Raw genomic sequence first — 24,901 nt, forward strand, 5'->3', positions numbered from 1 at the left:
AATCGCGATCCCGGCCGCAGAGGTAGAGGGGGGCGGGTAACAGCTCGGAGACGTAACTCCGGCCGCCGCGGCTAGGACTGTCCCCCTACGAGAGGGGGGTGAGTGACCGTCTGGTCTCTAACCGGTCTCTATTCCGGTCTCTATCATTGCACTTAGACCGGCGGCACCCACCCAAATAGAGATAACGGTCCTGCCGGGATCACTATGCGAGTGTTCCCTTGCAGCAGGACCGTCCGGGCCGCAGGCGTCCGAGTCGGGGGACTCGACGCCCTTGCACGCGGCCCTGGATAGGGCGGCAGCGGTAGTGGTCGCTGGTGTCGGCAGTGAGATGTTTTATGGGGAGGTCCTTCTGGCCTCCCGGGATAGTGCTGGCGGAAGGGGGAGGACACGAAGGCAGAGTAGTTCAGCTTGGTTCCGGTCCTCCTCCGAAGATGCCAGGGAATGGCCACCGTGGGGTTTTTAGTCAGTAGGAATCTGACATATCCCAGCGCCCCTCCACCGGGGGGTGCGGGGAACCTATGCAAGGTTTTCCCCGCGTGGAAAAAAAAGGTTAGGTTAGGTTAGGCTACATCTGTCACATAGGGCCTCGATGGGTAAGGGGGTAGGGTGTCGGATCGACGATCTGAAGGACCCCAGATCGAATCTCCCTGCGGACGAAAATCTTTTCCGAAATTGTAATGGGCTTCCCTCTGACTTTGGGTTGTGAAAATAGTTGTAGACAACTTCCTCAGCTACGGGCAATGGGGGAGAGGGGAAAGAAAGAAATTCAGAAAGTGGGGGAGGGGGGAGAAAGAGAAGATACCAGGAGGCTGAGAAAGATAGGAATGGGGAATTAAGAAAAATACCGTTTGAATCCTTGTATGGCAATATATCGTTTTCGTGAAGTACCAAGAATTGTACTTTATAATATAAATATTATTTTAAGACTCCGGCTGGCTGTCGTGGCGAGCGCACGTGTTCGGGGGTCGCTCCGCGATAAAGTTCAATTTTGGTGGGAAAAAGTGGTTAAAGTGTGATAAATAGTGTTGTGAAGTGAGGGGAGACCGTGGGGGAAGTGAGCGGTAAAGTTTTGTAAAAATCGGAGGTGAAATAATGAATTTATAAATAAAAATCGAAATTTCGGTATTGGCGACCTCCACGCGAAGCGAGGGAAAGCATGGAGTGCAAATCCATGAGTAATCGAAAGCGAGGAAACGAGTGTTTGGGCCGACCGCGGAATAAAATAAATATGTGCGCGACTTAAACACGATTATTTGTATATATCGCGAGTGAAAATAGTGCAATTTAAGGGTGAAAGTTGCCCTCGAAGAAGGATTTGCGCGAACACGTGGTCGTGCGAGATGTCGAAGTTGCGAGAGAAAGTCGCAGATGTAAGCGTGCGCTATTCGAGATACATATATGTACGTTGTAGGAATTATTGCCGATCGTCGCTTGTTTTAACGGACGAGAGAGCTGACGACCGGGAGCCGGTCGTCAGTCGTTAACGGTTGCCCGAATAAACACGTTTACATCGATTCTGAAATTTTATTTAAGCCATCCTTACACAGAAATTAAATTAATTAATTAATAATGTGGGAGTGCGGGAATGAGAGAATGATGCTGTCAGTAACCAACAGACCGAATGTTGATAATTAATCGTCGGTAATGAATGATATTAGAATATGTGTTTTGTTATTTTGCGTAAGAGTTACCGACGTTTACCGACGTTTCAAGGCATTTTAGAGCGAGCGGGGTTGATGAGTTTTTTTTGAAAAGCCTATCGGGAAAAAAGAGCGTTGTTGATTAGAAACCTGGTTGTAAGAGAAGACGCATTAGAAAAAAAAGTTGTAAAAGTCGATAAAGGTCGTGAAAGCTCGGCGTTTATTAAAAGATTGTAAAAGTCGTTTATTTTAAAAAGTTCTGTGTTTTGCTAGTGTTAGAGTTAAGTTTTGTTTGTTAATGTTCGTGTTAAAATTTGTTCCTTGTTAAATAATAAACAGAGTTTATTTTTATTTTGCACAAAACCGAATCCAAACGGTACAAAACCATTTTTATCATTTTAATTCCTACAAAATTGGGGGCTCGTCCAAATTTAACATTATTTATCAGAATTAAATCGGTGCAAAACATACAATTTAGTATGGCATATAAACCGGCCAATTTGACGATTCAGAAATTGAAGGAATTGTTGGAAGATCGGAAGTTACCTACAAGTGGGTCGAAAACGGAATTGATAGCACGTTTAGATAAATATGATCCACTAGGAAAATGGATGAATATGTGTCAAGAAAATGAGGCGGATCATAGGGAGTATACGTCGTCTAAGGGGGTCGAAGCAGAGGAGAATGCTTCAGGAGGTGTAAATCGCAGCGACGAATCGAACTGTTTTGTGGGAGGACTGGAATATTTATTGCGTGAAGTTGGAAGATTATCTCAGGAATTGGAAAATATGAAGCGTGGATGCTTACATCATGAGGAGCAGGAACGTAATAGCAGTGTAATGGAGGAACAACAATTTTTACAGTCGAGAAGGAATGTAAGTGTAAAATCAATAGCTGAATTATTGGGGTATTTTGACGGGATGTTAGAGGATTTTCCGGTTTGGGCGCAATAGTTTCAGATGTTGAAAAATACATAGAAATTGTCAGACGATGAGGCAAAGATATTAATGGGAATGAGATTGCGTGGTAGAGCTCAAGAATGGATATATTTTCGACCTGAATTTGTTGTTATGCCAGTTGATAAATTATTGGATGAGTATCGTAGAATGTTCTGTTTTCGACATAGTAAAAGTGGTGCTTTAAGATTACAGGATTTACAGGAACGTGTTTAGAGAAGAAGCGAGTCGTTCGTAGATTATTACCATGACAAAATGATTCCGGCAAACAGAGTTCCTATTGATGATCCTTTCGAGCTGGTTGATTTTCTAATAAAGGGTATTCCTGACATGATACTGAGAAATCAAGCGACTGAGTTGTTTTAACAGCCCAGAAACAATGTTACGAGCTTTTGAAAGATTATTGTTGCCACAGTCGAATCAGGGAAGTAGTATGCATGGTGAACGGTGGAGAGTTAATCCATCAACGAGATCTGAGGAGCGTGGGCAAAGTGATTGGAGGGCGCCAAGAGGAGATGCAGGAAACTGTTTTAGCTGTGCAGAAATGGGGCATTTAAGCAGAAACTGTCCGAAAAAAGAGCGTGGTTTTAGATGCTACCGATGTGGAGAACACGGGTACATTGCACCAAGTTGTACGCAGCAGAATTCAGTGAGTACATCAAAAAGTACAAATGTGGTGGCGCAGCCTTCAGGACCGAAAACCAGCAAATCGGTGAGAATTAATAATTTCGATGTAGCAGCCCTCATCGATACAGGCAGTGACCTGACGCTCATGAGAGCTGATTGTTATGTTCGAATTGGCGCACCGGCAATGCAAAACAGTGAGGTTAATTTTCGTGGGATAGGTTCAGAAATTATCAAGACGCGCGGTAGTTTTGTTGCAGAAATTTCTATCGACGGCGGCTTGTATGCTATTATGGTTCATGTAGTGTCAGATGCGTTGTTAAAATATGATTTACTTATAGGGGCCGACTTTTTAAATAAAGTAGAGGTCGCGATTAGTAGGGAAGTTGTTCGAATAAGGAGAAGTGAAGGGGAACATGTTACCGATAAAAATAGTCTGGATGTATGCCGTATTGAATGTACAGAAAACAATAGCGGAATAGATTTATCACATGTAAGCAATGCTGTTTTAAGAGAAAAACTTGAACATATGGTTATTGATTATGTTCCCGAAAAGACGCGTGAAACAAATATTAAAATGTGTATTGTATTAAAGGACGAACTTCCTGTTTATCAAAGAGCACGGCGTTTAGCGCCTGGGGAAAAGACCATCGTTAATAATCAAATTGATGAATGGCTTAGTAAAAATATTGTACAACCATCGTTATCAGAGTACGCGAGTCCTGTTGTGCTAGTGAATAAGAAGGATGGTTCAAAACGGTTATGTGTAGATTATCGGAAAATAAATCAGAAAATTATGAAAGATAGATTTCCATTACCGATTATAGATGAACAACTCGATGCATTGCAAGGCGCGAAAATATACAGTACACTTGATTTAAAAAACGGGTTTTTTCATGTTCCGGTAAGCGAGGACAGTCGCAAATTCACAGCGTTTGTTGTTCCGGATGGACAATATGAATTTTTACGCGTTCCGTTTGGTCTGTGTAATTCGCCTGCGGTTTTTGCACGATTCATTAATGATGTGTTCAAAGGTTTAATTAAAGAAAAGATAGTATTAGTGTATGTAGATGATTTAATTGTACCGTCCGTTGATCATGAAACAGGAGTTAAAAATTTAGAGCGAGTTTTAACAGTTGCAAAGGAAGCCGGTTTGGAAATTAATTGGAAAAAATGCGCATTGTTACAGAGTAAAGTTGAATTTTTAGGTCATATAGTGGAAAATGGCAGTATTCGGCCCACGAAACAGAAGATGCATGCTGTCGCTAAGTTTCCAAAACCGACAACAGCCAAACAGGTTCAGAGTTTTTTGGGTTTGACTGGATATTTCCGGAAATTTATTAAGGGATATGCATCGATCGCGAGACCGCTGAGCAATTTGTTGCGAAATGATGTTGAATTTGTTTTCGGTTCAAAGGAAACAGCGGCATTTGAGGAACTAAAATTAAAATTATGTGATACACCAGCATTAAAATTATATAGGTTAGAAGCGCAGACTGAATTACATACGGATGCATCTGTCCATGGATTGGGTGTAATATTGATGCAGTTATGTGATGATGATGGTGAGATGCATCCTGTTTATTTTGCAAGCGGTAAAACAACACAAGCGGAGGAGAAGTACCCGAGTTACGAATTAGAGGTTCTTGCAATTGTTAAAGGTCTTAAAAAATTTAGGATATATTTATTAGGCATTGAGTTTAAAATAGTTACGGATTGTAAAGCTTTTGCGTTAACTATGAAAAAGCGGGATTTATCTGTGCGTGTCGCGAGATGGGCTTTATTATTGGAGGAATTTAATTACAGTATAGAACATCGACCGGGCAGGACAATGATTCATGTAGATGCGCTTAGCAGGAACCCATTACCAGAGTGTTTGTCAATTCGCAAGGACAATGGAATGACATTTAAAATAAAACAATTACAGCAGAAAGATGATGAGACATGTAGAATTTTTGAACGTGTGAAAGCAAAGCAAATGGACGGATATTTAATACGGGGGGGTTTACTTTTTAAAATTATTGATGCAGACGTTTGTTTGGTTGTACCGAAAAGTTTGCAGTCTCAGATAATTAAACAAGTTCATGGAAAAGGACATTTTGCAGCAACGAAAACGGAACAATTGCTTAAAAAGGATTATTGGTTTCCAGGTATGAAGTCTAAAACGGAGAAATTTGTGAGGAATTGTATTGACTGCATTTTAGCGGAACGAAAAATGGGTAAGCAAGATGGATTTCTTACGCCAATTTCCAAAGGCAAAGTTCCGTTAGACACATATCATATTGATCACCTCGGGCCATTAACTTCAACAAGGAAGGGTTATCGACATATTTTAGTGGTTATCGATGCTTTTACTAAGTTTGTTTGGTTTTATGCGACGAAGTCAGCTAATACTCGTGAAGTGATTCTGCGACTTGAAAAACAGGCAGTAACATTTGGAAACCCACGTCGTATTATTTCGAATAGAGGAACTGCTTTTACATCTAATGAATTTCAAGAGTATTGTAGTAGGGAAAATATTCAACATTCGCTAATTACAACTGGAATTCCGAGGGGAAATGGGCAACTTGAGCGGGTAAATCGTACACTTATACTGGTTTTATATGCCATTAAGTTTGCACAAAATATTATTGCATGGTGCAGATATAATACAAAGTGCTGGGTTGCCCATTGGAAACCAGCTTGAAAACCTTCATTGTAAACCTTCTTGTTTTCTGAAGAAGCAATGGAGACACGAAACAAAGATTTCTGAGATATTAGAAGAGACCACACACGAAAATTTTCGCAATTAGAAACATTGACGGACCTTTTTCAGACTTTATTATATACGTCCAATATTTTAATATCTTCAAATTCGGCAGAAGACAGAAAAGTTTATAAAACACTTTCGCGTTTTAATATTTTCAAGAATGAAATAGAAAAATTAATGTTACAAGAAGACCTACAAGACGATGACGATGATACATAAGTAATAATAAATAAATTTTATTTTTATTCATAAAAATTGTTTCCATGTTAAACTTATGTTTACGTTAATAAAAATTATGCTTATAAACTGAACGTCCACATTAAGAGTATAGTATATTCACTAACTTTTTGAAATATAACGCTTATTTTTGTTTTATTTTTAATTTTTTTGGCAAGAAAATAATCCGGTGTGATTAAATGTAATAATAATACTTGTTTTAAATGCTGGAACGACACAGCGACCGCTATACTTTCGTTTGAAGTCTTCAAATAGCGCTACAATTGGCCGTGAACAGCTAATTCGCCGCGCTGGCCCACTGTGCCCCGCCACAAGGGCGGAGGGTGGCGGTAACCCGACAGGCTTTCCTGTCGGTGGATATAGTCCCCCTGCGCTAGGCCATCGGTCGCTTGTTGTGGAAGAAAGACTATCCCCCTCCCTCCACGCCCCACCCCCTCACGTGTGTGTTCCATGTGTGGAGAATGGATGCCCTTACTCAAAGGGTCTTGGCCCGAAGGGCTACGTCAAGTTGCAAGGGGGGGCTCCCGGGCATGCGCACTGACCTCCGGCTTGACCTTGTAACGCCCCCTCGGCACCGCATCCCGGTGAGTTCGAACATACAGCAAAAAACCGCGACCTCTCCCCACCATTTCGCACCTAAGTGTCGCGATACGTTCGACTCGCGATATGTTCAACTAAATGTTGCCTGAGTTCGAAATTTCGCTCACCCCCACTCCAGCCCCACCCTTTCGTGCATAAATTTCCGTCGGATGAGTTCCGCAAAGTTCCCGTCCCTACCCCCGCACCTTTCGAATTTTCGCGCATCACCGTTTCGTCGTGTTTCGTGTCTGTTTCCCCCTTTCCCGTCCCCTTGCCCTTTGCATCATCGCTGTTTGTCCGATTTTCCCCGCGTTTCCTATCACGCCACAGTCTCCTTCCACAACGCTACATGAACCCATTGCTCTTGGTAAAATTTCTCTTTCTTCTCTCCCGCCGATCCCACTCGGTCCCCATTGTCGCCCCCTAATGGTGCCATGACCAGGCTGACGACTGGGTCCCTAGTTGAATCAACAGTTGACCAGAAGGGTGCTTTGCTCAATTTGACCTCTCTCCATCCTCTCCCCCGCTTCGTCGGTCCCCGTTTTGTGCCCCCTAATGGTGCTATGACCAGGCTGACACCGGTTTCCTCCCTTGCGGGTTTGAGTCGTTTGATCGGTCGTGTCTATATTCGTTTCTCCGCCTCTTCCACTCTTGCTCTTCCTCTTCTCCCTCTCGCTGTCTTCTCGCTTCTTCCCCTCCTCTTGCCATTTGAAAAGCGCGCCATGCCTCCGCCGTCTTGCTTGCTGCCGCATCTTTTCGCTTCACCCTTTAAGGCCGCTCTCCAAGTGCTTGCAACGTTCCTTCCTCCGCCATGCTGGATATTCTCAATACGGCCCCGTTGCTCCACCATCGTTCCACTTCACTGCACTCCCATAACACTTTCCCAACACTACACCGAATTAATTGCCTATCTGTTAATTATTCCTGATTTATTATTTATTTATTTATTAATCTACTAATCACTTCACTATTTATAAATAATTTATTAGTTAATTATTAATTATTTATTATTATTATTATTATTATTATTAATCTCATTCACCTTATTTATTTATTAATTAGTTACTTCCTTCCTTCACTTCGTTCCGTGTCGTCTCGCCTCTTCCTCTTCTCCTCCTCACTGTCTTCTTGCTTCAACCTATCCGCTTACCATTTGAAAAAAGCGCTATGTCTCCGCCATCTTGCTTGTTGCCGCGTGCCTCCGCTTCACCCTTAGGCTTCGTCTCTAAGGGCCGCTCTCCATGCGCTTGTGGCGATCCCTCCTCCGCCATGTTGGATGTTTGCGAACCGGCCTTTACGCTCTACGCTTTCCCTCGCGCGGAGATGCCCACGTGTTCGTATGATATATCGAAACTTGCTCGACCGACGCCATTATTTATTTATTTACTATCAAATCACGAAAATACGAAAATAACCGAAACTAGTCACCGCGTGCATTCAACATGCCTCGGTCGCCCTTTCCCCGCACTCTAAATCCCTACTGACATTTACATTATTTAATTTATTTAATTTCTGCGACGTTCTCTCGCAACTTCCACATGTCGTACGACCACGTGTTCGCGCAAGTTCTTCTTCGAGGGAAATTTCACCCTTAAATTGCACTATTTTCACTCGCGATATATAAAAATAATCGTGTTTAAGTCGCGCACATATTTATTTTATTCCGCGGTCTGCTCGAACACTCGATTCCTCGCTTTCATTTACTCATGGGTTTGCACCCCATGCTTTCCCTTGCGTCGCGTGGAGGTCGCCATTACCGAAATTTCGTTTTTTATTTGTAGATTCGTTATTTCACCTCCGATTTTCACAAAACTTCACCGCTCACTTCCCCCACGGTCTCCCCTCACTTCACAATATTATTTATCACACTTTTACCACTTTTTCCCACCAAAACTGGATTTTAACGCGGAGCGACCGCCGGACACGTGCGCTCGCCACGACAGTCCACGCCCTGATCCTTCATACTTACTAACCTAACCTAACCGTGACAGCGTTACACGTGACACCATTACGTTATGATTTTATACTATAGAGAGTATGATAGAGTATGATAGAGTACAATATAACCGTGACAGCGTTACGCGGGACACCGTTACGTTATAACGTTAATGTTATCACGCCCAACACTACCCTCCGCATTCCACAGTCCACGGTCCATCCACCATGTCACTTTGGAAGCGCATTCACACGAAATAGGCACGAAGCGCATTGGGGGGTTGGGCCGCGAAGCGGCCAGGGGGCACAGCCCCCTAGTTACATTAGAAAATTAGTGAACAATGGCAGCAGAATATTACAGTTAAAAATGACAATTAGAAGTGACAGCGACGTGAAATGAGTTTACTGACCAAGCTGTGGCATCAGATATTGTGCAGTGTGTCTTTTCATGAAAGATCAGGATCGATAAAGACACGAGAACATAATCTTACTGGAACAGGATTATTTTTAAACAATACGTGAGTCTGATTCAAATTTGCTTGTCATGTATTCACGAAGAATGAATAAATGAACACTACTTTTAATTATTCTGTTCGTTATTTAACTGAGTTTATATAAAGAATTCTAACTAGATGTTTTGACTGTTCCGAAGCAAAGACGCTTTTGGTCTGTTTAGTCCGATTGGTGCATGTTTTTGCTTAATAAGTCAAAAACGAAGCTTCAAACCCTACTTGTGCAAAGTAAAATCTTATTCAGAATCACGTTCCCTACCACCCCTTTCCGGGAGTTTTATGAGTTGTAAGACTTCCTGTATGTATTACATGCTATGTAATAATTCAATTATGGATCTTAAATTTTTAATTCGTTACACTATATTACTAGAGTAATAGTAATGATGCTCAAAGTGGTCCTTTCTTCTTTTTAATTTAATTATTTAACTATATAAAATGTATAATTTCGTTTATTAATGATCCGCTATGAAAATTAACATGTTGAAAAAGAATGTTGAGTTCTTTAAACTCTTATTATTATACAATACAAATTATCATTTATAATTTATACAATCAATTAGAATTTTAATTTATGTGAAATTATAAAATTGCGTACATTAGTAGTGTATTGTTACATGAGAAGATAATGAATTATTGAGAACTTGGTCAACCAGAAAATTCTCAAATACAGGGAATCTGCAGGTAATGTTAAACCACATTTGATTTCGCCCAACTATCTCATTTTAATACCACGGATTTTCGTAGTTTCAGAATTTCCTGTGAAACGCTCGTTTTATCACGAGTTAGATTGTTTGGAAGTAATAGAGTGGATGGTTTTGCCGGCATTTGATAAATGCATCGTAAAATTTAAGTATGAAACGCCACAGTGTGCGGTGTTATGGTTGGAAATATTACAGTTAATGTATCTACATGACTTTTCTCGAATAATGAAATACTGTATGTCGTATAATTATGGAAATTTTTAAACATCATATAGTTAATAATATGATAAATAGAATTGAATATCACATTTTTTAATATTTTATATAACACATTTACAATTGTATTGTATCGTCGAAATCTTTCCAACATGCACAGTGTTTCAAAATAATGTCTGAAGTTGATTGAGGAGGAGGATAAAAAAAAATAATTAGACAGAATTGAGCCTGAAAAATCATAATAATTTATTAGTTCGAATAATTCGGTTTAGGGGAAAAGCCTTGCAATATAAGAAACTCCTTGAAATATACAGTGTGTAACAAAAGTAAGTAAACACTTTAAGCTTGTAGCAAAAAACCATTTATGTCAAAGCAAATATGTAACTTCAAAAAACAAATTGTATATTTACTGAAACTACATGAAATAATCTATATAATTATGCTGATAAAATGTTCATTAGTGCTGGATTTGCTCGTAAAAAATAATAAAGATTCTCGGTATGCAACGAATACACGTTCCAAAAGTAAGTAAACACGACCGGCATTGCTCGATAACTTTTTAATACTTGCAATTTTGCTATTTATCTGTAAATGACTCTTATAGATTATTTCATGCTGAATCTGAATTCACAAACCGTTCCTTTGTAGTGGTTATCGTTCTCGAGAAAATTTGACTTAAAGGAAAATTGTAAGTTTTCAACTTTGGAAATGTTTCACAGTCTTATAGTTGCTTCCATTCATTTTATTTTTATACCAAACTATTCTGCAAATTATCTTGAATAAAATGATAGGCATTGTGATAATGTTATAATTATTTAATTACGTTTAAATGCCAATGGAAGTGAAGAAGAAACCCAAGACTCGCCGATGTCTGCTGATGTTTTTTAATTTATTTCAACGACGAAGAGTTTCAGAGCAATTCTAATCAGATCAGACGAAACAGTAAATATTACAGTTGAAAAAGGTACTCAAGAAAGATAACAAATCGTGTTATGCTTTGAGTACATGTGTCAAATGTTTCGGAAAATTATTAGCACGAAATCCGAAAAACGTTCGTACAAAAAAGATGTCCGTCAGTGATGAGTCTCACTGCTGTAACTGCATATTCGCGTTAAGCAATGAAGAATACGATATCAGTCATTCATTTAACCTTAAATTTAACGAACGTATAACAGATTCTACATAAAACAATGTGCTAGTATAATTTAATAAAATAATAATAGTAACAATTATACATTTGCGCAAATACTGTATTATTATAAATAAGAATTATGTAAAAAACAAAATAATTATAATTTTAACACAAGTTATAAATATAACTTTTTATTGCTACACAAAATTACAAAGTTAAAACATTTAAATATTGTACTTAATGCCCGCAATGATATCCTTGTCTCTGTGACATTTTGCAAATTCTGCCTGGTACAGATAAAGCATATTTTAAACAATCATCTGCAGTAAATTCCTGCCAAGTTGCAATTATAATATTCTGTAACTCTTTAATACTTTTTGGCTTTTTCTCAGCTATTTTTAACTTGAGAATGGCCCATATATTTTCTATTGGTGACAGATCCGGACTTTGTGGCGGCTAATCCAATAAATTTATATCATTACTTTTAAGATAATTCATGATAATTTTTGCTTTGTGTATGGGGGCATTATCTTGCTGTAAAATGAAATCATTTCCTATCAAGCGCTGTCCTTCGGGTATAATGACGTCCTGTAACAGCTTTAGGTACACTTTCGAATTCACTTTTCCGGCTAGTGGTATAATTTTCCCAATGCCACTAGCCGAAAAACACCCCCAAACCATTATACCCTCGTTCATACTTTTGTGTGTAGGTCTTATACAATTGTATGAAAATTCTTCCTTTCGTTTTCTCCACACGTACATCCTACCATGACTGTATTTCATGCGAATCATGGATTCGTCCGTCCATAATATCTTTTTCCAAAAATCGTCGGTTTGCAACATATGAGATTCGTAAAATTGCATACGCTTCTTCAAGTTTGCTTTGCTTAAATAGGGCAATTTTCTTGCAACACGCCCATAATTTTCTGCTGCATGCAATACTCTTCTGATTGTTTATGTACTCGGCACATTTATATTTGTTTCTATTAATTGAGCTTGGATCTTTGGTGCCGACATAATTTGGTGATGCCATTGATATATTTATAACTTTTTTATCTGTACGGATTGTTGTACATTTCGACCGTCCAGATCTTTGCCCTATAGAAACTCGTCCGTCTTTCTTATACGCAGCAATTATTTTGAAAATAGCAGCTGGGGTTTTTTAAAAAAATTTTGCTATTTTTCGGTACGAATGGCCTTCATTATGCATATGTATAACAATTTTGCGTTCCTCATTTGTGAGCTGTTTTCTTCCTTCCATTTTTCTATGACAAAACAGAAATGCACAATGTTGTAAAATTAAATAAATAATAAACTAAACAGTACAATATCCACGATTTGAAAAATACAATGCAATATACGGAATGTTAAACACTTCTTGAAAATATTTAAGATAACTTACCTTCAAATTTAAATTTAATTTAATAATATTTAACACTAAAAAGTCAACACGTTTAAATGCCGAGTCTTGCACTCATTGATCAAGAATAAATAAACATGTAACAACTTCACATAGTAATGGCAGTGATACTCATCACTGGCGGTCATCTTTTTTGTACGAACGTTTTTCGGATTTCGTGCTAATAATTTTCCGAAACATTTGACACATGTACTCAAAGCATAACACGATTTGTTATCTTTCTTGAGTATCTTCTTCAACTGTAATATTTACTGTTTCGTTTGATCTGATTAGAATTGTTCTGAAATTCTTCGTCGTTGAAATAAATTAAAAAACATCAGCAGACATCGGCGAGTCTTGGGTTTCTTCTTCACTTCCATTGGCATTTAAACGTAATTAAATAATTATAACATTATCACAATGCCTATCATTTTATTCAAGATAATTTGCAGAATAGTTTGGTATAAAAATAAAATGAATGGAAGCAACTATAAGACTGTGAAACATTTCCAAAGTTGAAAACTTACAATTTTCCTTTAAGTCAAATTTTCTCGAGAACGATAACCACTACAAAGGAACGGTTTGTGAATTCAGATTCAGCATGAAATAATCTATAAGAGTCATTTACAGATAAATAGCAAAATTGCAAGTATTAAAAAGTTATCGAGCAATGCCGGTCGTGTTTACTTACTTTTGGAACGTGTATTCGTTGCATACCGAGAATCTTTATTATTTTTTACGAGCAAATCCAGCACTAATGAACATTTTATCAGCATAATTATATAGATTATTTCATGTAGTTTCTGTAGATATACAATTTGTTTTTTGAAGTTACATATTTGCTTTGACATAAATAGTTTTTTGCTACAAGCTCAAAGTGTTTACTTACTTTTGTTACCCACTGTACATATATATACTGATTACCGACTGTCGAATTTGATAGATATGGTAATAGATACCTAATGTACTGTCGATAATTGGCAACTACGGTCGATAATTGACTATTCTAATCGATGGATAGAAGATTGTCGCGATGATGCCGGTAGAAAGAAAAAAGGTTTCCCCGGGGACGTTACATATGTTCGCCGATTACGCCTAGCTGGGTGGACCGATCGGAACGAAACCTTTTGCATCTGGTAGGTTCTGCCTCCCCATTAGTACCATTATCAAAAAATTTCTCATTTTTTAATTGCAAAGTGTTGTTATTGAAAAACAACCGGCAACTTTTTTCTTTTTCTATGTATGTTCGCCGATTACGCCTAGCTGAATGGACCGATCGGAGCGAAACCTTTTGCATCTGGTAGGTTCTAACTCCCCATTGGTACCATTATCAAAAAAGTTTTCATTTTTTAATTGCAAAGTGTTGTTATTGCAAAAAATCCGGCAACTTTTGAAATAAACTTTTCTCGATTTTAGTGCGCTTTTAATATCTTATCACGGACATGATTCTGAACAATTTTGTTCATATACAAATTTCGCGGAAATGTTTAGTTTTCGAGATATTTGCGAAAAAAATTGTTATTAACTTTTGAAATCAACTTTGAACGATTTTAATGTCCTTTTAATATGTTGTCAGGGGCATGGTTCTGGACAACCTTTTTCTTATGCATAATTGACGGAAAGCTTTAGTTTTCAAGATATTAGCGAAAAAAGAAATTGGAAAACGAATGTCCATGTTGTATTTTACTTAATTATGTTCATGGCATTTACGCAGCCAAAAAAAAGCCCGGAAGAACTGTCTCACAGTATCCTATACAATTCTCCCCATTCCACTAAAAAGCGTGAAATAAAATAATTTTCAGAAAAAAAATACACCGACTTCGAAATGCACTAAAACGTATAAAATAATTTCTATTTCCTAATGAAGTAATTTCTATTTCATTGAATCATACAATTACGTCACAGATATGAATGGAACCTATTTACTTGTTAGGTAGTATATTAAATACATTTCAACCTTTTCGGAGGCGGCGCAAAATTAAAAATACCTCAGTAAACGTTGCTGCCAATAACCAGTTGATTGTGGTATGGCGTATTGGTAATTAATAAATCCTGAGAAAGAATACGAACCATTATAGATATATCTGGTAATATACGTAAATGTAACGACTGCATCTTCATTCCGTAACGTTTCTGATATAAATGAAATTGAATCGACTTCGTTCGCATGCGGAAGCCATGGATCTAAGAACCTATAAACGGAGCCCATGACGCGGGAATTACCAAATTTGCGGCAGATGGGCTCTATCTTTATAGCATATGCGGCGATCGAGTCTTTCCGTCGCATACTCTATGAATCTATCCCTTTGCGGACTACCGCCGCATATATGCGTTCTGCGTAAATCATCAAATTGGCCGAAGAACTCATATATGCGTTTGGCGAAAACAGTTGATTGAGCCGAGAAACGCATATGTGTCCCACGTAAATGCGTGGCTATGAGCGAGAAACTTAACTATGCGTTCCGCGAAAACAACTGATAGAGCCGAGAAACGCGTACATGTGTGCATGCACGTAAATCTGTGCATGTACATATAATATGTCCAAAATTTGACTTGGAATGCTATGAACGAAAACCGCGTTTAAGCAGAAACATGCGCTGGCAATTTTTAATGACTATCCTGGCAGGAGCTCGGCCCCACGGTACGGTTCACTTCGAACCGTCCCGTCCGCAAAGGGCTAGATAGACCATAGTTACATTCTATACGCACTAACACCTACTTCCCGGCATGCTGCCGAATTTTATGTATAGAAAAAGAAATAGCTATACAAGCATTGCCTATGTTCGGCTGTCCAAAGGTTGACATGTTCAAGAAAAGCTTTTAATTTTGCGTCGCCTCCGAAAAGGTTGAAATGTATTTAATATACTACCTAACGTGTAACGTCCCTGGTACTAGACTCAGGTATTTTACAGCACTTATGAAGCAAAGAACGGCTTTTGCTTATTAAGCGACTCGTTTTTACTATAACTAATTCTAGAAGAATGTGGGATCGTGGTGGCGTGTGGTTAAAGAGTGAAATCTACAGGTTAATACCTTTCATTAATTAGGTTTATTCAAATAATGATGAGAAAAAGAGTTATAATTAACAATTACTTTAGTAAATATAAAAATGTATGTGTGACTGAATTCTATAAGCAAATTGGAGTATAATAGACTTGTTGTTGACGCAAATCGCAGAACGGTAGCTAACTACTTCAATTACGCGGTTTTATAATGATATACGCAATGCAAGAAAATAACGCAATTTAATAATGGATCTAGATCCCAACAGAACTGACAGAACAATATTTGGTTAATTACAAAACTCTAAAATTTGTATGAAACGTGGAACAGTTACTCCTTGTTTGACTCTAAACTAATTAGATTCATGGCCCTTTTCGTCAGAGCACAAATCGACACCCAAAACCTGATCGCTTAATTGGGAAGCCTGCGTTAGCTGGCTACTAGAACTACCCAACGATGCAAGAATCAAGTGACCGACGTGTGATCAACAGAGTTGCAAATAAAAATGACTCGACTTTAATTATTTACTGAAATTACTGAAACGCCACCCAAAAGACACGGGCTTCAGAGACCAAGCCGCTCAATGATGGGGAGCCTGCGTTAGCTGGCTACTAAACTACCCAGAGCGAACTCCGAGAATCTGACGGCAAATTAGTAATTCAGGAAAATAAGAAATATGTATGAGTGACTGGCGAGCTCTCGTTGATGTCTTAGTTTCTTCTGGGGCTGAGCATAGCACTCTCCTTACGGAGTTTCAGATACAAGACAGTTTGAACGGGGAGCCTGCGTTAGCTGGCTACTAGAACTACCCAACGATCGAGTATCCAAATGGCTGATACCCGCTGTCCAGTCAAAACTAAGAATCTTGTAGGCTCTTACCAGTTAAAACTGCTCCAGTTCGTTGCTTCCTAAGAGGTCCGGCACGTAGTACTTCCAAGATTGTTCTGCGCTTGCAGCCGCTGCTGCACGCCCTTTTATACCCAGAGAATCATGGGTTTTTCCCGCTCAAAAAGTAGTTATTATTTTATTACGCTTTATTTAGTAGCAAATATATATTAGTTTGATTAATAAAAATACGCTTTGATTTATTATTAATTAGTTTTTCACAAGTTTTCCCGTTAAATTGTATTTTTAATAATTTTTAGATACGTAAATTATAAGTGTTTTAATAGAAGAAATAATTAATCGCAAACAATACATAAAATAATAGCTAAAAATATAACGCAATTTATAATGAGTGAATAATTAATAATATATAATATAAACATTTAAATAATAATTTATAATAACTTTGTTTCGAAGTATATCTTCTGTCTCTTTCTAACTAACGCGCGCGCCATCGATCGGTGATCTAATCTAAACAATGTTGCACGCGTGAGCTACCCCATCCCATTACCACGCGAATTTTTATGGTGCAGTCGGAAATTTGCGGTCGGTAATAGAATAGAAAAAGATATACGCATTAGCATGTTTCTTTATTTATCGACTGGATTTAATGTGATGTTCCCGGGGACGTTACAAACAAGTAAATAGGTTCCATTCATATCTGTGACGTAATTGTATGATTCAATGAAATAGAAATTAGTTCATTAGGAAATAGAAATTATTTTATACTTTTTAGTGCATTTCGAAGTCGGTGTATTTTTTTCTGAAAATTATTTTATAATGAAACTTATGTGAAAGATAGTTCTCAAGAAAATATTTGACACGTATTTTTTTTTTATCAGCCGTCGTTCTCATTGAAGGGGTGAAAATAGCCCTCGAAGTTGGGGATTGGAATCATATTTTTGGGAATATCTCCGGAATTAAAGAAGATAATTGGATTCTTTTTTTTGTAAATTGTTCGTCTTTAAATAGGGAATATTTGTGCGTAAAAAATTTCAATAAACTTTATTTGTTTAAATAATATCTTGAAAATTTATAATTTTTGTTTAAATTTTTACACTAAATGTGGATCTATATTTTTGCAATATCGTGTACTTAATTTATTATTAAGTATATTTAATCATATATACCTGCATAGTAAACATTACACTTACAGCGACAAATGACCCAAAGCCGAAGACAATAACATCATGTAGTAATTTGAAATGACTTGAAATTCCCAAGACCGCAAGAAATCACCGGGATAAAATTTATATTGATATATTTATCTCGATATATACAACAATTACGATGGTATTAGGACATTCTGATCAATATAACCATTACATTAAGTCATATTCTGTTAGTGTAGTCAGTAGTAATCGTGGCAAATATACTTGAACACTAATATTTGCAATATGAGAAGAAAACGTAATGAAACAATATTAAAAGAAAAAAAAATTGTTATACGGTTACATGAAGAAGGTAAATCATGTAGAAACATATTAGAAATACTTAAAAGAAGTCGATCGACTGTACAAAGCATTATAAACAAGTATGAAAAAAAGGAACATTGCAGAATAAAAAAAAAACCGGTAGATACCGAAAATTAAGTACGAGAGAAAAGTGCAAAATCATCCGAACTATTAAACAAAAACCAGATCCCAGTGCATCTGAAATTGCACCACACCTTAAAGAATATATGCTGAAGGAAATTCACCCTAAAACAGTACGAAGAGTGCTGCATCGGATTGGATATACCAGTAGAGTTGCGGGGAAGAAACCATGCATAAGCAAAATAAACAAAAAAAAGAGATTAGAATTTGCAGAACAATACATAAATGCTAGCGACGAATTCTGGGAAAGCGTAGCATTTTCCGACGAATCAAAATTTAATATTTTTGAGTCAGGCGGTGGAAAAAAAGTATGGCGAAAAGCTAATATTGAATTGGATTTCAAAAATATGCAACTGACGACGAAACGCGGAGATGGAAGTGTGATGGTGTGGGGACGTATTGTTCCTTCTGGAGGCGGCTATTTAGTAATAATAGATAAAATAATGGACAAAACATTTATATTTAAATATTTTAAAAGAAAATTTATAAAACAGTGCCGATGAATTAGAATTAATTAGATTTATGCATTAGATGAATTTTATTTTCAGCAAGACTTTGACGCAAAACATACAGCCTATACATGTATGTATAGTACGTCAGTGATTGTTAATACCAATACACAATTGCTTGACATAAATCCTATCGAACATGTGTGGGCTAAACTAGAAAAAATGTGCGTAAACATGATATAATACTTCAAAGAAAAATTTAAAAGATAATGGTGTAATATAGAACCCGACTTCGTTAAAAGTTTGGTGTTGTCAATGCCCGATATGTTGCGTGAAGTGATTTGCCGGAAGAGTTGCATACAAAATACTAACTTATAAAATTCCTGCTAAAATAGTTGGAACAATAATTAAGTGTACGAATACTTTTGTCCCGGTGATTTCTTACAATCTTCTGAATTTCAAGTCATTTCAGTTACTAAATAATGTTACTGCCTTCAGTTTTAGGTCATTTGTTGCTGTAAGTGTAATGTTTAATATACAGCTATATATGATTAAATATACTTAATAATATAGAAAATATTGTTCTTTTTATTTCTATATTTCAAGTGTACGAATACCTTTGTCCTCCACTGTATGTATACAATTGAACGAATATTACAGACGCGAAACGCACGTTTCATCATACTTCACAAGTCGTGATACACATAGGATCTTGAACAAAAGAACGTAATTTATTGTAGCTTAGAGAGATTGTAATAGCAATAGAATGTCAGCTTTGATAAATGTAATAAAAAATCAATCTTTTGGACTGCCTAGTTTCGTTAATTACCTTCAATGCAAACGGACATACACGGTTAGATACGATTTTCGCGTGATCGGAGAACGTTTATACAGCCAGTAAACAAGATCAAGAGATCTAATCTCGGCTAAATCGAAATGCCTGCCGAGCAGAAGTCAGTTTCGACTTCGTATCAAAGCGGGCGGCTAATAACTGAGGCCGCTTTACGGGGTTAAAGCCACACTCATCGTAGATCCATCGCGGATATTACCAACATCTGAAATCACGGTACGTTCAAACGTAATCGTTTCTTCGAGTGCGCCGTGATAAACATTCCGTTTGAGTAATTAGCTGATAACTTTAGTGAGTAAAACAGTTCGGGGATGATTCGCTTTTATTAAGGTTTCAAAATGAATTTTGGACAATCTTCTGTAGTTTTAGTTTTAAATATAAATTTAAAACAGTACTTGAATTTACTTTTACACAATATAGTAAACAAAATATAAGTTTGCACATAACTAACATATCTAATTAATAATACGTTTTAATGATATTAATAATTACATTTATTGATTTGTATACATTAAATGTATGTGTTAGATTGTAGAATACATATTAGAGAGGATTAGACCTTAGGCCAAGTTTTGGGCACAATAGTTTGTAATTTTTAGGTCCTTCAGAAAACATTTATTAATTTCAATAGCTTTTGATTCGTAGCAGATATAGGACCCAAGAAGTCATTACATTCGAGCGAATTTTTTCTTGATTTGTTGCCAGTACATCTGGGGTCAGAACCCTTAGCCGGTAGTCGTAGAGTCTTTTGTTTGCACTTTCCATTCATGTCGAGGTACTCCTTAGGTTTATTACTCGCTACGGTCATTTTGGGAAAAACCCAACTTTCTCTACGTCACTTTTTTGCTACTTCCACTCAATATTTGTTATCCAATAGGAACATTATTTTTGCTATCCCTTCCAAGTTTGAGGAAGTGTGAACGCCCACTTCGAGCTTTCCTGGATCGCGGAAATTTCCTGGATATCGTCGGAGAGTTAGACATTAGACAACTTCGTTAGATATTAAACATAAACATTAGACATTAGGCAAACTATCGATATACAAAATACAAAGTTCAACATACATACAAACTCTAAATTTATACATTTAACTTACACACAAGTCACTCATGATTTAATAAATTTTGTTTTGTTTTAAACTCGAGGTCAACCAGTTAATACAGTCCACTCCAACTTTGAAAATTGTCACAAATTCTAACGCGTCAGAGACCGCCGCTAAATATTGTCGGCACGACGACGCACATACAGTATGATTAATCGACAATTTGTCAAAATTATAATCTTCTTTAGAGTTTACACATTCTTTACAATTACAGTGTGTTCCAAAAAAATATGTTCATTTGTGCATTTCTCAACGACAAATGTGTGCACACTTCGCGGACGATCTACTCACAAGGAAAGGCACGGAAATGTCCCCCTCCGATTTTGATGAAACGTCGTAGGTTTGTTAAGCAGGCAAAAATAAGGGACACGTATTTTTTTTATCGGCTGAGACGCGGGTTTAAGGGGTGAAACGAGCCCTTAAAGTTTCGACCCGATGTCTATCTCGAAAACCATACGAGATACACTAAAACTTCTAATAGGAAAGTTGTATGGTTTTTTGCGTATAATAACAGGATGTTAACGAATTGTGCAAAATAAAATTTGTTTATAACAAAACATTCTTCATAACCTTATTTTATAATTTATGCAAATTTGTATAATGACAAAAAGTGTAGAGAATTTTATTACAAATCTATTGGTATTTATATATCCGATATTGCCTCTTACAATTCCTCAGATTTTTATTATAAACATTACGCGTGCGCGCCTACTGACGTGCCGCACGATACTACCATAAACCGGATCATATCGGACGATATTACACTACCAGTCAACGTCATTTTTAAGCATAAATAAAAAATAATTATATTTGCATAATACATAACTGCTAATTTTATTAAATTTGTATTACAAAACACTTATTGTTAAAGTACATAGGTATTCTGTATGTCAATTTTATTAGGTAAAGAATAGTTTGAATAAGTTAGGAAACATAATCGCGGCAATAAAGGTATTCCTCGAAGAAATGTTTCAAACACAACGGTTTTCGATACCAAGCATATGGCATAGCAGTTCATTATCGTATGCATAGCAAAATTCTTTGGGATTTTGAAAATGAGGTGATCTTGACGATATGTATCCACTTTTATATCATGATCACTTAATGAACTTTTCAAATCGTGGTGAAGAAAACTGATTATGAACAAGTGATTGTAGTTTTAGAATGCTATCTCGTGTGTGGAGATTAATGTCATATTGCAATATAACAACTATGTGCGAAAAACGACGAACAAAATTTTTCTATTCGCGAAATCCGTACACGTCTAATGGTTGTAAATATTTTGTAGTTCCAATTGTTAATTGTTGGCGTGTGAAATCTGTGATTTTTCGTTGAGTCTTTTTGGGTGGCTGAAAGTCCATATCGTTCGGATCGCTTTTGGTTCACATACTCGCCGCTTGGAGGCCGCGGTGCTCGCTTTGGCCGACACGACGATGACAGGGTATTTTGGCGGCATCACTGGAGGCTGTGCATGTCGTGTGAGCAATTCCATCTTCTGGGACCGAGAAAAGGAGGGTTCAAGCTTCATGAGAAGCCGATCCGCGGCACGCCAACCCCCTCCAATCAGTAGGGATTGTGAGGTGAACTTGGGGGTTGTAAATCGCAAAATTTCCACTTTTTTGTTTATCCCGCGAAAACGGTTCAAGCAATCGACTTGAAAATTTGTACAGAAATGCTTCAATGGTCCCTCAATCGATAGCATGCACTCAATTTACGCACCCACCCCCGGGGCCGGATTGAAAGGGTTGGGGGTACCAACCTCCACAACGGGGGTTGGTTTCACGCTAGGGCCCAACCATCAACAAACACGATACTGTCGTGACGAAAACAAGTTTTTCCGTGAATTGCAGGTCCAAAATTGGTTTTTAACTGTGGAAAAGATGAAAAAACAGTAAGGGGTTGTTCTTTGACAGCGCGTAGCGTCCAAGGGGTTGGTGCAAATGCGACCAAAATTTTACCACGTGTAACAGGGATCGAGACGAAGCTCCGGCAAAAGTTTCAGCGAAATCGAAATAACCACCCTTTTGGAAAGGGTAGAAAATTATGGAGGGGGTTGCGGGTGTTGGAGGGGGTTGAGCTGGGCATTTTCGGAAAGGCCGTAACATAAAGAGCCTCATCCTTGACAAAAATTTTGGATTTTTTCTTTTTTTCGGTCGAATTTAGAACCTTTTTTGTCACTTTCTTGACCCTGTAGTATTCAAGGGGTCGCCGATCCCGGAAGGGTTGGCAGGTAGCAATGGCACTCGTGGAGTATTGAGACAACCCATGGGCCCACCTATCCTCAAAATTTCAAAGTCCTACCTCCTACACAGTGGAAATGACGACGGTGTAAAGAAAGTGGTGCGTTAATTTTGGCCACCAGTGTAGTGTGGAGCGTCAGCGGGCGCGCGAGCGAACCTTTATGATAAAAATCTGAGGAATTGTAGGAGGCAATATCGTATATATATATACCAATGGAATTGTAATAAAATTCTCTACACTTTTTGTCATTATACAAATTTGCATAAATTATAAAATAAGATTATGAAAAATTTTTTTGTTATAAACAAATTTTATTTTGCACAACTCGTTAACATCCTGTTATTATACGTAAAAAACCATACAACTTTCCTATTAGAAGTTTTAGTGTATTTCGTATGGTTTTCGAGATAGACAAGACGGGTCGAAACTTTAAGAAGCCGTTTCAGCCCTTAAACCCGCGTTTCAATCGATAAAAAAAATACGTGTCCCTTATTTTTGCCTGCTTAACAACCGTACAAAGTTTCATCAAAATCGGAGGAGGACACTTCCGTGCCTTTTCGTGTCAGTATCTCATTATATTTTATTAGTTTATTCATTAGGTCTGTACATATGTCAATAAACACCTTCATGGAACTTAAATACATATATGGAACGTAAATTCATCTTTCATCTTCGATTTATTACACACAAATTTATCGTAACCTGTATTCTATTATGAATACTGAGATATTTTACACTTATAACATTGAAATTATTAAAATTAACATTTTACGTATTTTATCTTGTGACGAAAAATCAAACAACAAGAAATAATTTAAACTCGATTGCCCACTTTAAGGTGATCTAATAGTATTAGAAAATGTTGCGTGCAACTTCAAGAAAAATATTTGATTATCGAGGAAAATAAAATTTTCTCATTGTCAGTGTCAGAATAGCTGTTTGTTTCGCCGATAAGCTCTCATAGATACTGATTTAAAACAAAATGAAATAAAATTTTACTTATTTTAATTTGTTCTGAAAACGAAAAACACAAACAAATATTAGTTCAACAAACATTTGTTATTCATTGTTTCAAGTTTCAAGTGGATTTGTTTTGGAAAATAATAAAAATTAGAAGAAATGATATGGGTGCGATTTTCTTTTTCGATTGTAAACGTGAATTTTTTATTTGTATAATTGCAAAGAAATTCAGATAATTTCTCTTTGCACTTGGTGAAATAAGTTTTACTTGAATTTGTTTTGGGAAGTAATGGAAATAATAAGAAATAAAGCTGATAAGATGTTACGCGGCCAGATACCACGTCTGTTATTTTCGTAAAGAACATTTAATATTTACACAAGTATGACCGTCGTCCGCACGAATTCTGACCTTCTACAGCAGCAATAAACTCATGAAGCCAGTACGAACCCCGCGAGTTTCTTTAGAGTCACCGTTTGCCCATGTTTATTGCCGGTAATAGTTTTTAGCTTTTCGCTTTCTCCAAACACATGTTTTCTTCACGTCAAGGCGCATCCTAATTTTATTGCTTGCTAAGGTCAAGGGTCCATCTAATAAATCAAATCAACATGATCAACAGGGTTTTTCCCAAAAACCCTAATGTCACATGTAGGCGGTCACTTAAGACCCCTCACTACATATTTTTTTACACCAATCACAGACAACTATCACCTCATACTACCCCGTCAAACACACCCACACGAACTTACCTACACGACATCTCATCACTCAAAAATCAGATCTCTACAAACATCCGACACGATCATACACTTTCATACTCCATAGTTATCTTTAATAAACACAATTTCGTTTAGGTTCGGACTTAGTCTCAATTTCAAATACCCAGTGAATCATCCTTACCGCTGTAACTACCGGCTAGGAATTACGTCAATTCGAGACATCGAAATAATTCGAGTGAGGACTTACAACTCTCATAGGCGCGAGTTGCTACGATTCGGTCTTGTCGCGATTGACATAACAATGACTTCTTTTGTGCAACAATAATTGTGATTTTTCTATACTTTCATCTTTCTTTTCATTGAAACAAATTTAAAGTAAATATGAAAGAGGTAAAAGGGAAGCGGAATAATTAAGCATT

At 37.3% G+C, this 24,901-nt stretch overlaps 1 protein-coding gene and 1 long non-coding RNA gene across 3 annotated transcripts in view; both read right to left on the reverse strand.

Annotated features, from left to right (window-relative positions):
* Positions 1-24,901, reverse strand: part of LOC100877819 (uncharacterized) — a 688,459-nt gene that overhangs the window by 96,395 nt on the left and 567,163 nt on the right. The gene's annotated exons all lie outside the window — the stretch shown is intronic.
* On the reverse strand, positions 11,439-13,912 carry LOC143264826 (uncharacterized). Its single transcript, XR_013038785.1, has 2 exons — positions 12,684-13,912; positions 11,439-12,546 (listed from the first exon to the last, which is right to left on the reverse strand). It is a non-coding gene; the product is annotated as an uncharacterized LOC143264826 (long non-coding RNA).

This window comes from Megachile rotundata, chromosome 7, assembly GCF_050947335.1.
Source record: "Megachile rotundata isolate GNS110a chromosome 7, iyMegRotu1, whole genome shotgun sequence".
NCBI classification, from domain to species: Eukaryota; Metazoa; Arthropoda; class Insecta; order Hymenoptera; family Megachilidae; genus Megachile; species Megachile rotundata.